General features: G+C 36.0%; 1 long non-coding RNA gene across 1 annotated transcript in view; it reads right to left on the bottom strand.

The window, feature by feature from the left end:
- Nucleotides 1-727: 727 nt before the first annotated feature.
- The window catches only part of LOC309968577, a 133,120-nt gene continuing 119,283 nt past the window's right edge, over nt 728-14,564 (bottom strand). Inside the window, exon 3 of the long non-coding RNA XR_014326585.1 lies at nt 728-811. This is a non-coding gene — a long non-coding RNA (uncharacterized lncRNA). The remainder of the gene's footprint in view (nt 812-14,564) is intronic.

Genomic DNA, 14,564 nt, shown 5'->3' with positions numbered 1-14,564 from the left:
AGAGAGACCCAACAGGCATAAATATTAGAGCATCTGAAAGCAAAGGGGACTAATGATTATATTTTTAAAGTTAATTAGGATTCTATGGAGTAAATAATAGAGACTCAAAGAAAGCAATATAGAGAACCAGCCGTTTAAACCTTATATGCTGACTTCAGCTGATGAAAATCATTGACCATATTTAGATGAGGAGAGCTTCTTTCTCCTCAACTTTGACCCCCTTTAATTACTAGAATCCAGGTTTTGAGGGTTTTTAGTCTTTCGATAACCTGAGTTTTCCATATGATAGGATTAGACTGTCAAGAAAATTAGCCTTCTTTACATAGACAACTTAAGAAGATATTGAATTATTCTATATTATTAGGTAAAAGGTAAACAATTTTTTAAATGTATAAGACAGACGCCCAGTTCCCAGTTTTGCATGTAAGGATCTTGTAAGCTACCACTCTGTTAGAACAGCAAGTAAAAAGCTGAAAATACTGAAAAATCAACAACCCTTCTAGGATCCATAAGAGAGGTGAGAATACAGGGCAAACTGCTGCCCCCAAAATCAGAAAGATACACAAGCAAACACAGAAAATAACTCACTGGGGCAGAGATTCATGAGCTAAAACCACCACAGGAACGAGCGCCAGTGTAGGGAAACCAGAACTGTAACTGACGAACTGATGAAAGCTCAGTGAGGACAACTCTGAGAGCTAAAAACTCTAGGGGGACCCAGTCACGGGGGAGCACTTACAGTTTGGAGAGATTTACATCCAGGAGCTCAACCAGGTTTCCACAGTATCCAGCAGAAAACGCCCTCACGCTTCTGAAGGGAAGGGGAAAGGAACCATTTTGAAACTTGCCAGAGCACTCCGCTCTTTATAAGAAGGCCTGACCTCAGGGGAAACTAATTAACCACAGCCTAACCTGCTGGGGTTTTATCAGAACCTTATTCACCTGGGAGAAAAGAAATACTCAACTCCAACCCACTCTAAGCCACACCCTTCCACCTAAGGGTGGGATAAGAAAAATTAAAAACACCTGTGAAGGATACTGTCCAGAGGCATAGGCTCCCTAAAAGACTATCATAGGACTATAGAACTCTTCCCCTCCCCCACCTCACAACCACATTACCAAAGGCCTATTTACAGCAGTTCATTTTTCCTGTTGCATCATGTCTGGCTATTTAAAAAAAATTACAAGACATACCAAAAAGCAAAACACACAATTTGAAGAGACAAAGCAAGCACCAAAAGTGGACATGGTAAGGATGCTGGAATTATCAGACCAGGAATTTAAAACAATTAGGATTATTACGCTAAGGGCTCCAATGGGTAAAATAGACAAAGTGCAGGAACAGATGGGCAACATAAGCTGAGAGATGGAAATCCTAAGAAAGAACCAGAAAGAAATGCTAGAGATAAAAACAAAAACACTGTAACAGAAGTAAAGAATGCGTTTGTTGGGCTTACTAGTAGACTAGATACAGCTGAGGAAAGAATCTTTGAATTTAGAGGCATCTCAGTAGAAACCTCCAAAACTGAAAAGCAAAGAGAACAAAGACTGAAAATCACAGAACTTAGTATCCAAGGACTGTGGGACAATTTAAAAACGTGTGACATACATTTAATGAGCACACAGAAGAAGAAAGAAAAGAATAGACAAAATATTTGAAATAATAATGGCTGGTAATCTCCCCCAAGTTAATGTCGGACACCAAACTACAGATCTAGGAAGCTCTGAGAACAACAAACAGAATAAACGGAAAAAAGAAAAAAAAGAAAAAACCCTATACCTAGGCATATCATTTTCAAATTACAGAAAATCAAAGATGAAAATTTTTTGAAGGAAGCCGGGGTGGGGGAATGTCTTACCTATACAGGAACAAAGATAAGAGTTACATACAAATTCTCTTCAGAAACCATGCAAGAAAGAAGAGAATACAGTCAAACATTTAAAGTGCTGAGAGAAAAATACCACCAATCTAAAATTCTCTACTCTGTGAAATTATTCTTCAAAAGTGAAAGAGAATTAAAGACTTTCTCAGACAAACAAAAATTAAGAGAATGTGTTGCCAGCAGACCTGCCTTGCAAAAAATTAAAAGTTCTTTAGAGAGAAGGAAAATAATACAGGTCAGAAACTCAATCAAGCTAGTGGGAAGCTGCCGCATAGCACAGGGAGATCAGCTTGGTGCTTTGTGACTAGAGGGGTGGGATAGGGAGGGTGGGAGGGAGGGAGACGCAAGAGGGAGGAGATATGGGGACATATGTATACATATAACTGAGGCACTTTGTTATAAAGCAGAAACTAACACACCACTGTAAAGCAATTATACTCCAATAAAGATGTTTAAAAAAAAAAAAGAAACTCAATCTACATTAAAAAAAGCAAGAGCATCGGGGCCTCCCTGGTGGCGCAGCGGTTGAGAGTCCACCTGCCGCTGCAGGGGACGCGGGTTCATGCCCCAGTCCGGGAAGATCCCACATGCCGCGGAGCGGCTGGGCCCGTGAGCCTTGGCCGCTGAGCCTGCGCATCCGGAGCCTGTGCTCTGCAACGGGAGAGGCCACAACAGCGAGAGACCCGCATACCGCAAAAAAAAAAAAAAAAAAAAAAAAGCAAGAGCATCAAAGAAGGATTAAGTGATGATTAAATCAAAACTTTTATTTTTCTTATTCTTAATTGATCTAACACATAAGAGTTTTTTTCAAAATGATAATAGTAACAATGGATTTGATAATGTATGCTTATGTATATATCATATATACATATCTATGCTTATGTATGCTTATATATTAGTGAAATAAATGACAACGATACAAGTGATGGAAGGGAGGAATTAGGAATATTTTGTTATTATAAGGTACTCACACTATCAGTGAAGTGGTATTGTGTTATTTAAAAGTAGACTTGTATTCGTTGTAAATGTATATTGTAAACTCTAGAATAACCACTAAAATATTAAAGAATAAAGTATAACTGATATGCTAAAAAAAGGAGAGAAAATGGAATCATTTAAAATGCTCAATTAAAACCACAAAAGGCAGAAAAAGAGTAGAAGACAAAAACAGGAACAAAGAAGGGCAACAAATAGAACACAGAAACAAATATGGTAGACATTAATCCAAATGTAAAAATAACCACTTTGAAGGTCAATGGTCCATATGTGCCAATTAAAAGACAGAGATTGCCAGAGTGGATCAAAAGACATGACCCAACTGTATGTTGTCCACAAGAAACTCACTTTAAATATAAAGATACATAAAGATTAAAAGTAAGTGGCTGGAGAAAATATACCATGCTGACACTAATCAAAATAAAGCAGGAATAACTATATTAATTATAGACAAAGCAGGCTTCAAAATAAGGAAAGTTATCGGGGTAAACAGAGGCATGCCTAAAGAGGTCATCTAGGTTTTCTCCTATAACTCTCCATTCTGTTCCATCCATTTGTCTATTATTTTGCTAATAGCACTGTTGTACTGCTCGTCCAATGCTGTGTTGGCTATTCTTGGTCTTTTACCTCTCCGTATAAACTTAAGAATCAATTTGTCAATAGACACAAAATAACTTGCTGGGATTTTGACTGGGATTGTATTCAATCTATAGATCAAGTTGGGAAGAACTGACTTCTTGACAATATTGAGTCTTCCTATTCACGAACATGGAATCTCTCCATTTATTTAGTTCTTCTTAAATTCTGTCTATCAGAGATTTGTAGTTTTCCTCATACAGATCTTGTATATATTTTGTTAGATTTATACCTAAGTATAAACACTTCCATTTTGGAAGATAATTTGGCAGTTTCTTATAAAACTAAACATACTCTCACTATACAATCCATCAATCAGTTGGTAAATACCAACTCCTTGGTATTTACCCAAAGGAGTTGAAAATTGTATCCGCACAAAAGCTGCACACAAATGTTTACAGTATCTTGATTCATAATTGCCAAAACTTGGAAGCAACCAATATATCTGTCAGTAGGTGAATGAATAAATAAACTTGCATGTCCAGACAACGGAATATTATACAGTGCTAAAAAGAAAGGAGCTATGGAGTCATGAAAAGACATAAAGGAAACTTAAATATTACTAAGGGAAAGAAGCCAATCTGAAAAGGCTACATACTGTATGTTTCCAATTATATTACATTTTGGAAAAGGCAAAATATGGAGACAGTAAAAAGATCCATGGCTGCCACAAGGGAGGGGGAGTGGGATGAATAGGCGGAGCACAGAGAAATTTCAGGGCAGTAAAAACACTGTATAATATTATAATTATGGATACATGGCATTATACATTTGTCCTAAGCTGCAGAATGTACAACACCAAGAATGAACCCTAATGTAAACTGTGGACTTTAGTTTATTGTAATTGGTAAATGCAGATTCATCAATTGTAACAAATGTACCACTCTGGTGAGTGATGTTGATAATGGGGGAGGCTATGCAGGTATAGGGGTAGGTTATATAAGAAATCTTTGTACCTTCCTCTTAATTTTGCAGTGAACCTTAAAACTGCTCTAAATTTTAAAAATTTCCTTTAAAAAATAAGGTATAAGAAAACAAGAGGAATCTTTATTTCTAAATATTTAGATGGAAATTCTAAAATAATTTCCATTCAGTGTTTATTGATAATAAAAGCATTTAAGCACATTTATGTAATTATTATTAGTGAAATGAGACATTCTTTGAAATTTTTCCTTACACAATTACTTTGAATCTGCCTTTCATAAGACAGTACATTTTTATGTTCATATGCTCTTCCTATCCCACATCCAGGAGGTGGCACTCTTTCTTTTGCACTAAGAACCAAATAGAATAAAAGTAAGGATGGATGAATGAATGAAGGTGAACTCCATCACCCTAAAGTGCACTGTACATTTTCAGCTGGATGGTAAAATGAACCTGAGTCTGCAAACCCAGCAGATATTTTAAACCTAAAGCTGAAGCAATGCTTGTTGTTGACAATAATACAGGTCACCAGGACACCCGGGAAAATGGAATAACTGGGTTGTCTGATCAGACAGGAAATTATTGCAGGGCTCTGTGGTGTTTCGATGCCTCAGGCCATAGGACAAATTTGTAGCTGCTCTGGGAGTAAGTTCGACAGTCAACATGGCGCCAGAATACAAATTTTTTCATCAAACCTCTATTGAAGCTGTAAGAAAATACGGTGACTTAAGCTTTTCATCTCTTTTTATTTTTCATTTTTAATGTCATGGAGATTTCATAATAAGAAGCAAAATGATAAAAAATGTACATAAAGAGATAAAATATAGCAAAGAGTAAGTGCCACATATTGCCTCTTGAAGTGTTTAAAGCACATTTATAAATATCATCTCATACTGAGAGATGATATTTAATTTTTCAAAGCATTAGCAAGTAACTTTAACAATATTTGAAACACATGCATTTTGTTCTATTCTTTCGATCTGAAAGAAGTCAACATTCCACTCATCATCCTCTCCTTTCTCAGTGTTTTCTTTGTTTATCCCCACTTCAAACTTGGTTGGGTTACAGTTTATCCTTTGGAAAAAGAGATGTATATTTATTTCCACCTTTGTAACGGTTATTTTTTCTTTTTTCCTTAACACCCCAGATTTCATATTTGTTTCATTGTGTCTATCTCATTCCTAAAACATTCTTTCTAGAATAAGATAAGGTAAAAATCAATAAATCAACCATTGTGGATAGATGGCCTACCAGACTTTAATTCCCAACACATTGATCACACAAATCCTTCTCTTCGTGTACTTAGTTTTTTATTATCGTTCACTAGACCATGACTGTGAATGCCCCCAGGCAAGAGACATGTTTTATTCATCTTTATTCTTTCTGCAAGGCCCAGCACAAGACTAACACATGATAGGAATTCATGCACGTTTATTTAATGGTTGAGCGAAATAATGAATAAATTAAAATAAATTTCACTTTCCTTTAAGTTTATGCCACATAAACCTTCTAACATTTATTCCCATAACATACAGGAATTTATTTGTGAATGTCAGTACCAACATTCCTAGTACTTCTAGTTTTATTTACTCTCAAATTTTCTGGGTAACAATAAAACCCTGTTGTCTTAACTTTTTTTTAATAGTTCATCCCTACAACTATTTTAAAAAATACGACAAGTAAATGTATGCTTCCTATTTAATTTATCACACCTCATGTTCTCTTTGTTCATATACTGGCCCCAAGTGGTTGCCAGGAAAAGAAGGGAGAGCCGACAGAGTAAACACGGAGCTAGTCTATTGTATATACCAATAGCCATACTCTGTAGGGCATTTCATGATTCCAGCTCAAATTCCCAAATTATGCAGTAAGTTAGAAGTTCAGAGAAAAAGTCTATAAGTACAAAACTGAATTTTTAAAGCTGCTTTCTAAATGTTCACAGAAAATTGATGTTATTATTATGAGTTCAAGAACCACCTACCCTTCTGATTATGTTATTGCATTTCTCACTAAGTTTTCACTGATAAATAGAATTAATCCGTCTGCTTTAACCTTAAAAACTGCCTTTCTGTAAGTTTAGTATTAAAAGTTATTACCATTAGAAAACTTACATTTTTGCCACCTATATTCAGTCTTCACATGGTAATTGAGTAGTTCAGTCAGTGTAAAAATACCAATTGTAAAAGTATGGCTTCATTTTCTAATATTCACAATTTTTTCAAAAATATTCTGGTATTATTGTAAAGTGTAGCCCATTGGAAATCTAACTTACAGTGTGGTTTGCATTTTAGAATTTTAATTATAATTGGTAGAAATAGACTTCAATCTTTTTTTAAGTCAGTGTGCCCCAAATTGAGGCAAAGACAGCAGAAACAACCCCAGCTATTATGACATAGCCACATAGATTAGATTTTAAAACTCAACTTTGAATTATTTCAAGCACAAAGGTGTGTTTATAGAAAACTGTAACACCAAATGTCACTTTCAGGTAGTTAAGGCAAGTCTCAGTACTATCATAGACACTTCTTTCTGGGACTTTCCTTCATAATCAACCCTAAGAGCTGGTTTACATGCAACACCCAACACCCTCTCTGGTCACTTTTCCAGGCATGATGACATCCTTCAACAATCTCCTTATCAATATCATAACAATAGCTATATTTTTTCAGCAACTGTATTCATTATTTAGAGCACAATTAAAGGTGTAATTGGGAGACTTTATTAGTACGTTTTATTTTAAATAAATATTTGGGGATCCTGCTGAACAATAATTTAAATAATAGAAAAGGTCTGAAACTATGCCAGTCAAACTTATAAATTTTTCCTATTGTTCATTCTAACCCATTGCTTTTGCTTGTAGAGAATTCCCATTCCAAGCATAAGGATGTAGATGATGTTAAGAAATATTAATTCAATAGCTTTTGCCTGGTTTTATAGAAAATATTGGTTCTAAATGTGTACTTTTTACCCACTGCTGCCTAAATGATCTGATAAGAAAATGTTTTGACGTTTAGGAAAATAATTTAATAAGAGTGTTGGTTAAGAGGTGAGGCTTAAATAAGAAAAGTTTATCTTTGTTCTTCCTATAACCCGACTATTATAAAACTAAATATATTTTTAAAGGATTACAAATCCAGAAGGACAAGGAAAATGAGATAATATATAACAGTAGAAGGTAAGTGTCAGCAATCTTTTGTCAATGAGAAAGTAGATGATTTAGTGGAATGGAGGAAACTTAGAAAACTTAGACCATGACAGGCAGACCTTTTTTATTGGGTTTCCCCTTATTGCACTTTGCAGGTATTGTGGGGTTTCTTAAAATTTAAATGTCTGTGGCAACCCCATCTTGAGAAAGTCTATTGACACCTTTTTTCCAACAGCACTTGCTCACTTCATGTCTCTGTTTCACATTTTGGTAATTATTGCAATATTTCAAACTTTTTCATTATTAATATATTTGGTGTGATCTGTGATCCGTGATCTTTGATGTTACTATCATAATTGTTTTGGGGCTCCATGAACCACACCCATATATAAGACAGCAAACCTAACAGACAAATGTGTGTGTTCTAGCTGCTCCACAAACTAGCCATTTCCCCATCTCTCTCCCTCTTCTTGAGCCTCCATATTCCCTGAGACACAATATTGAAATTAGACCACTTAACAACCCTACAATGGCCTCTAAGTGTTCCAGTGAAGGGAGGAGTCACATGCCTCTTACTTTATATCAAAAGCTAGAAATGATTAAGCTTAGCGAGGAAGACATGTCAAAAGCCAAGACAGGTTGAAAGCCAGGCCTCTTGCACCAACACTTAGCCAAGTTCTCAGTGCAAAGGAAAAGTTCTTGGAGGAAATTAAAAGTGCTCCTTCAGTGAATGCCCGGATGATAAGAAAGCAAAACAATCTTACTGCCAATATGGAGAGCTGTGGTTGTCTGGATAGAAGATCAAACCAGCCACAAAATTCCCTTAAGCCGAAGCCAAATCCAGAGCAAGGCCCCAACCTTCTTCAATTCTACAAAGGCTGAGAGAGGTGGGGACGTTACAGAAGAAAAGTTTGAAACTAGCAGACGTTGGTTCATGAGATTTGGGAAAAGAAGCCATCTTCATGACATAAAAGTGCGAGGTGAAGTAGCAAGTGCTGATGTAGAAGCTACAGCAGGTTATCCAGATGATCTAGCTAAGATAATAAATGATGGTGGCTACACCAAACAACAGTTTATCAGTGTAGATGAGGCAGCCTTGTATTAGAAGATGTCATCTAGGACTTTCATAGCTAGAGAGAAGTCAGTGCCTGGCTTCAAAAGCCTCAAAGGACAGGCTGACTCTCTTGTAAAAGGCTAAGGCAGCTGATACCTTGAAGTTGAAGCCAGTGCTCATTTACCATTCCAAAAATTCTAGAACTCTTAAGAATTATGCTAAATCTACTTGGTCTGTGCACCATCAATGGAACAACAAAACCTGGATGACAGCGCATCTGTTTACAACATGGTTTCCTGAATATTTTAAGCCCACTGTTGAGACCTACTGCTCAGGAAAAAAAAGATTCCTTTCAAAATATTTTTGCTCATTGACAATGCACCTGGTCATCCAAGAGCTCTGGTGGAGATTAATGTGTTTTCACACCTGGAAACGCAGCATCCGTTCTGCAGCCCATGCATCAAGGAGTAATTTCAACTTTCAAGTCTTGTTCTTTAAGAAATCAATTTTGTAAGGCTATAGCTGCCTTATAATGATTCCTCTGATGCATGTGAGAAAAGTAAATTGAAAACCTTCCGGAAAGGATTCACCATTCTAGACGCCATTAAGAACATTCATGATTCATGGGAAGAGGTTAACATATCAACATTAACAGGAGTTTGGAAGAAGTTAATTCCAGCCATGGATGACTTTGAAGGGTTCAAGACTTCAATAGAGGAAGTAACTGCAGTTGTGGTGAAAACAGCAAGAGAACTAGAACTAGAAGTGGAGTCTTAGGATGTGACTGAATTGCTGCAATCTCACGATAAAATTTGAATGGATGAGGAGTTGCTTTTCCTGGATGAGCCAAAAACAAAAAAACAAAAAAAACCCAGGGGGTTTCTTGGGATGGAATCTATTCCTGGTGAAGATGCTGTGAAGATTGTTAAAATGACAACCAAGGGTTTAGAATATTACATAAACTTAGTTGACAGAGAAGCAGCAGGGCTTAAGAGGATTGACTCCAATTTTGAAAGAAGTTCTACTATAGGGAAAATGCTATCAAACAGCACTACATGCTACAGAAAAATTGTTTGTGAAAAGAAGAGTCAACCAATGCAGCACACTTTATTGCTGTGTTATATTTAGAAACTGCCACGGCCACTCCAGCCTTCAGCAGCCAGCACCCTGATCGGTCAGCAGCCATGAACATCGAGGCAAGACCCTCCACCAGCTAAAAGATTATGACTCACTGAAGGCTCACATGATGGTCAGCATTTTTCAGCAATAAAGTATTTTTACATTAAGGTGTATGCATTGGTTTTTTAGACATAATGCTATTGCACAATTAATAGACTACAGTATAGTATAAACATAACTTTTATATGCATTTTTTTCAGCATTTTTCAGCAATTTTCAGCAATAAAGTATTTTTACATTAAGGTGTATGCATTGATTTTTTAGACATAATGCTATTGCACAATTAATAGACTACAGTATAGTATAAACATAACTTTTATCTGCACTGGGAAACCAAAAAATTCATGTCACTCAATTTATTGCAGTGGTCTGGAACTGAACTTGCAATATCTCCAAGGTATGCCTATATAAGGAAACCATTAAGTCCTGAAGAGGTCTGGATCGGCTCTTAGAAGCACAGTTTCCTTAGAAGACAAGGTTGCAGTCTTAATGTACTTTATAAAAAAGTAGACGACAGGCAGTGCGATATGGTATGTGTGCTACTTAGCTTAGGCTGTAGCCCAGGTACTAACCAAGAATGTCCAAGCTAGGGTTGGTCAGTTAAAACACAAATCAATAATGTACAACTGAGTTGTGATCGGACGGCATTTTAAGGAAGGCCCTACTCTAGCTGTAGCTAATGTATTTGTTTCTGTTATCCATATCTTAACTAGCATCCAAAGCTGGCTGGTTAATATTACTAAATGTTGGTAAAATATGTTGCCTCATTTGATGAATACTGGATATGAATTCTCATTAGTAAAATTTAAATTATTCAAAATAGGGTCACTGTATAAAATATTTTAGAGACTCTCCCATGCTTGTGTAACCATGTATGAGAAGCCAGCTAGGTCTATTCCCTTTACCTTGAAAGATGCACTGGGCTGAATTCCTAAGTGGAATTGTGGTCCTGTATCAAGCTGTGAACTCTGGGGTGTTCTTTTGCAGAATTCCAACTATATGGCTTATAGAATCCTGCCCTGAAATTTTAGCATTTGACAAATCTACCACTTCAGAAAGTGGTAATAAAAACATCTAAAGGAACCAAGAGCTTGGGATTTCCTTGATTCAACAGGAAAGATCATATGAACTGCTTCTTTTGTGTGTGTAGATAGGGGCAACCCTTGGTTTGAGAATTACCTTTTTTATAACCTGGTAGCAAGGTTAGAGTGGCACCTGGTAGTGAGTGGAGCAGCTAGTGTCATTCACCTCAAAATTTTTTAGTGGGCATCTATGATCTACCAAAAAGGATGTAAGAATTGTGCATAACCTAATTGTATTAGGTCAGTTTACAATGGTAGTTATTAAGGATGGAGACAGAAACAAAAGGATCAGCAGAATTGTGCCTAGGAGTAGACAGAGCCCAGATTCCCTCCTTCACAACTGAAATAGCCTCCTTCCCTATTTACAAAAGAGAAAGTTTTACTCTGGAGAAACTGAACCAAAGAGTCTAGATTTGGGGCAAGGAGGAGTGTAGTGTAAGGCCTGTCCTTAGAAACTGAGTAAGTGAATGTCTTCATGCTGAAAGGAGAGATCCACCATGTCTTCCTAGGATTTTACAGTGCTTAGATACCCAGTGCTGGGCCCTGGAGGCCACAGACTGGCTTATAACCCAAGGGTTTCTTTGCATATACCTCCTGTCCCAAGAGAAAAGACCTCCAGACTTTGATATTTGGGGTCTCCTGGTCAGGTTCTTATCCCAGTAACACTAATGTAAAGCCCAACAGGAGTCTATAAGCCAACAGAGCTTACTCTCCATTTCTTAGAGCCTCATTCTCAGAAATTACTGGACAAACATCTCCAGACAAGTTATAAAAATAAAAGTTTCCAACATGAGTGAGCAGACCAACACAAACAGATAAAAATGAGACTCAGAAGAAATAGAGAAACTCAGAAAAAATGCAGGGGGGTACATGGAAGATATTTTCAAAAATATAACTTTTGGATAAGAGAAAATTTTACAACTGTAAAATAAGAACAGGATTCTTTTTTAAAAAGTAATGATCAGAGTGTAACAAATAACTATTAGTATTACAATGGTGATGCATTTTAAACATCAAAAAATATTGAGAAATCATCTAGAAAGTAGAATAAGGGACAAGAAATATTAAAAATATACATATTTTAAGGACCCAGGTTCAACATGTAGCTAATAGAAGTTCTTGGAAATAGATCAAGAAACAGAGAAAATGTAAGGAAAATATTAAAAAGAAATAATAAAATAAAATTTCTCAGAACTGAATGGCTGGGTTGAGACACTGTCCTGCAAAATAATCGTGAAAAAGTACACCTTTTTTCAAGGGACATCATCATGAAATTTCAAAAGTATATAGATGAAAAGATCTTAAATGCTTCCAGAGAGTTAAAAGAAATAGGGGTCCAGGGTGTAATGCATGTGGTGTCAGGAATCAGAAAGGTATGGGACTTCATAGATAAACATCGGAGATTAGGAGACAGTGGTATAATGATTTTTAAAATCTGAAGGAAAACTATTTCTAACTTCAGAGTGTTATGCCCTGACACAATTCAATCACAGATGAGGGTAGAAAAATATTTCTAACATGCAAGTAATCAAAAATGTAGTTTTCAAAACCTGCTTCTCAGGAAGCTAAAGGATAATGTGCTCCAACAAAACCAAGGGATCAAACCAGGAAAGAAGAAAGCATGGGGTCCAAAAGAGGGGGTGGAACATTCAACACAGGAGAAACATCAAGGGAATGTACTAAAAGCAAAGGGCATGCTACTGAAGACGAGTGCCTGATGCCCAGTGTTGTAGCAGGCTGCAGAGCTATCAGTTAAGACGGGCCTAAGATGAAAGTAACCTTCATTGTGCCCAGTGCATAGTGATGATATGATCGGCCAGGATGCAAATGACCAACCAAGGCTTCCAGAAAGGCACAATTCCTGTGACGCAGACAGCTCAGGTGGGATCAGGATGGATCCTCACAGAGGCATCATAGTGGTCGCTTCGTTTAAGCACTAGGTATAATGGTCTCAGTCATTTGGATGTTTGAGGGGCATATATTTTAAAACATTGAATATCAAGTTATGCAATCTATACTAGAAATCTTGTGACTAGGTAAGGGTAGAGAAATAGAAAAAAGGTAATTCCCTGGTGGTCCAGTGGTTAGGGCTCTGAGCTTCCACTGCAGGGGGCACAGGTTCAATCCCTAGTCTGGAAACTAAGATCCCACATGCCATGCAGCCAAAAAATAAATAAATGAATATATGAATAAATAAATAAATAAATATGCTGTCTCATTCAACATCACAAATAACCTTCTGAAATAGGTACCATAAAAAAAAAGAAATAGAAAAAACAGACTTAACATTATTCTGAAAATATTAAATCCAAATTAGGTTAATTCCAGTACATTCCAGGTACATAATTGCCTTTTTTTGTTGAACTTCAGCTTAAAAAGTCCATAAGCCACATGTAAGTCCTACTGAGTCTGAAGAAAAAAATATAGATAACAGTAACTTCCTTTCAGTTTCTAATATACTAAAGGTTGGTTATTGTGTTTAAAATACAATAAAGAAAAATATTCTTCTGTGTTTTTTTTTACAAGTTTAAACAACTTTACTATATATTACGTCATTGGCTCCATTTTCTGGGGTTTTAGATGTGAAAAAATATCTGAGTAAAATAGAATAATTTCTAAAATGTATTACAGTTGAAATAATTGAATAAGTATGATAATGTAATTTTCAGGAAATGATTCACTATCAATTTATCTAAACTTGGGTCTTCCTGATATTTCTATCCTCTTTTAAATAATTTTTGCTTATGAATAACTGTTTCAAACTAATGTATAAGGAAGATCTATTTTATACCACTTAATTTAATTTTAATTTCAACTTTATTTCCATTTTTTTACTTTTTTAAAAAATAATTCGTTGTTAGCAGTTTGGGGGGAAATATCAGGTGTGAGAGATTCATATAAGCTATTGGCCAAAATGAAGCTTTTGGATTACCTTTGAATACAGCCATCCTTTCTTTCTCTGCATTCTTTTCCTTTTTCTTTTCACCCTCATAACTCTCAAATTGGGAATTTACTATAATAGGTATTGATGTTTATACAGTATCTTCCATCCTTATAAGAGTATGAGGATATATATTCTCTTTATAGAGATGGATTGAATTCATCTTTTTTAATTATAAAGCAAAGGCTGTTCCAAAACCATAGGCTCTTTGCAGACTTCTTACAATAACCCTTATTATTCATGGAATCACAAGTCTCAAAACCCAGGAGAACTCACATTGACCTTGTTATTACCTCTAGAAGGAAACAGTGGTCTTTTGCAATGAGATATACCCCCCCAAAAGAAGGCATCATGAAACAAAGACATATACACAGTTTGCCTAACAGATTAGAAAAAACTAAAATGGGCTTCGATACCCTGGTTTAGCCTGAGTGTGCAAAAGAAAGGAAGATTCTAATTTACTGTGGGTAGGAGGATAAGTTGGTCTCAAGAGAGTTTGGCAACATGTATAAGACCCAATATATATGCATAAACTTTATATTATACTGCTGTTTATAAAAGCAAAAAAATGGAAACAAAATGTTTATTTAGACAGTTATAAGTAAACTGTAGTACATTCAAACAGTGGAATAATATGTTAAAATTAAAAGGTAGATCTATATTCACTCTTGTGAAAGGACATCCATAATATACTAATAAATAAAGAAGTCAAGGGATATAGTAT

Source organism: Leucopleurus acutus, assembly GCF_964270905.1.
Source record: "Leucopleurus acutus genome assembly, chromosome: 11".
In the NCBI taxonomy this organism is placed as follows: domain Eukaryota; kingdom Metazoa; phylum Chordata; class Mammalia; order Artiodactyla; family Delphinidae; genus Leucopleurus; species Leucopleurus acutus.
Note: the sequence above shows the minus strand (reverse complement) of the source record. Positions and strands in the feature narration are given on the sequence as shown.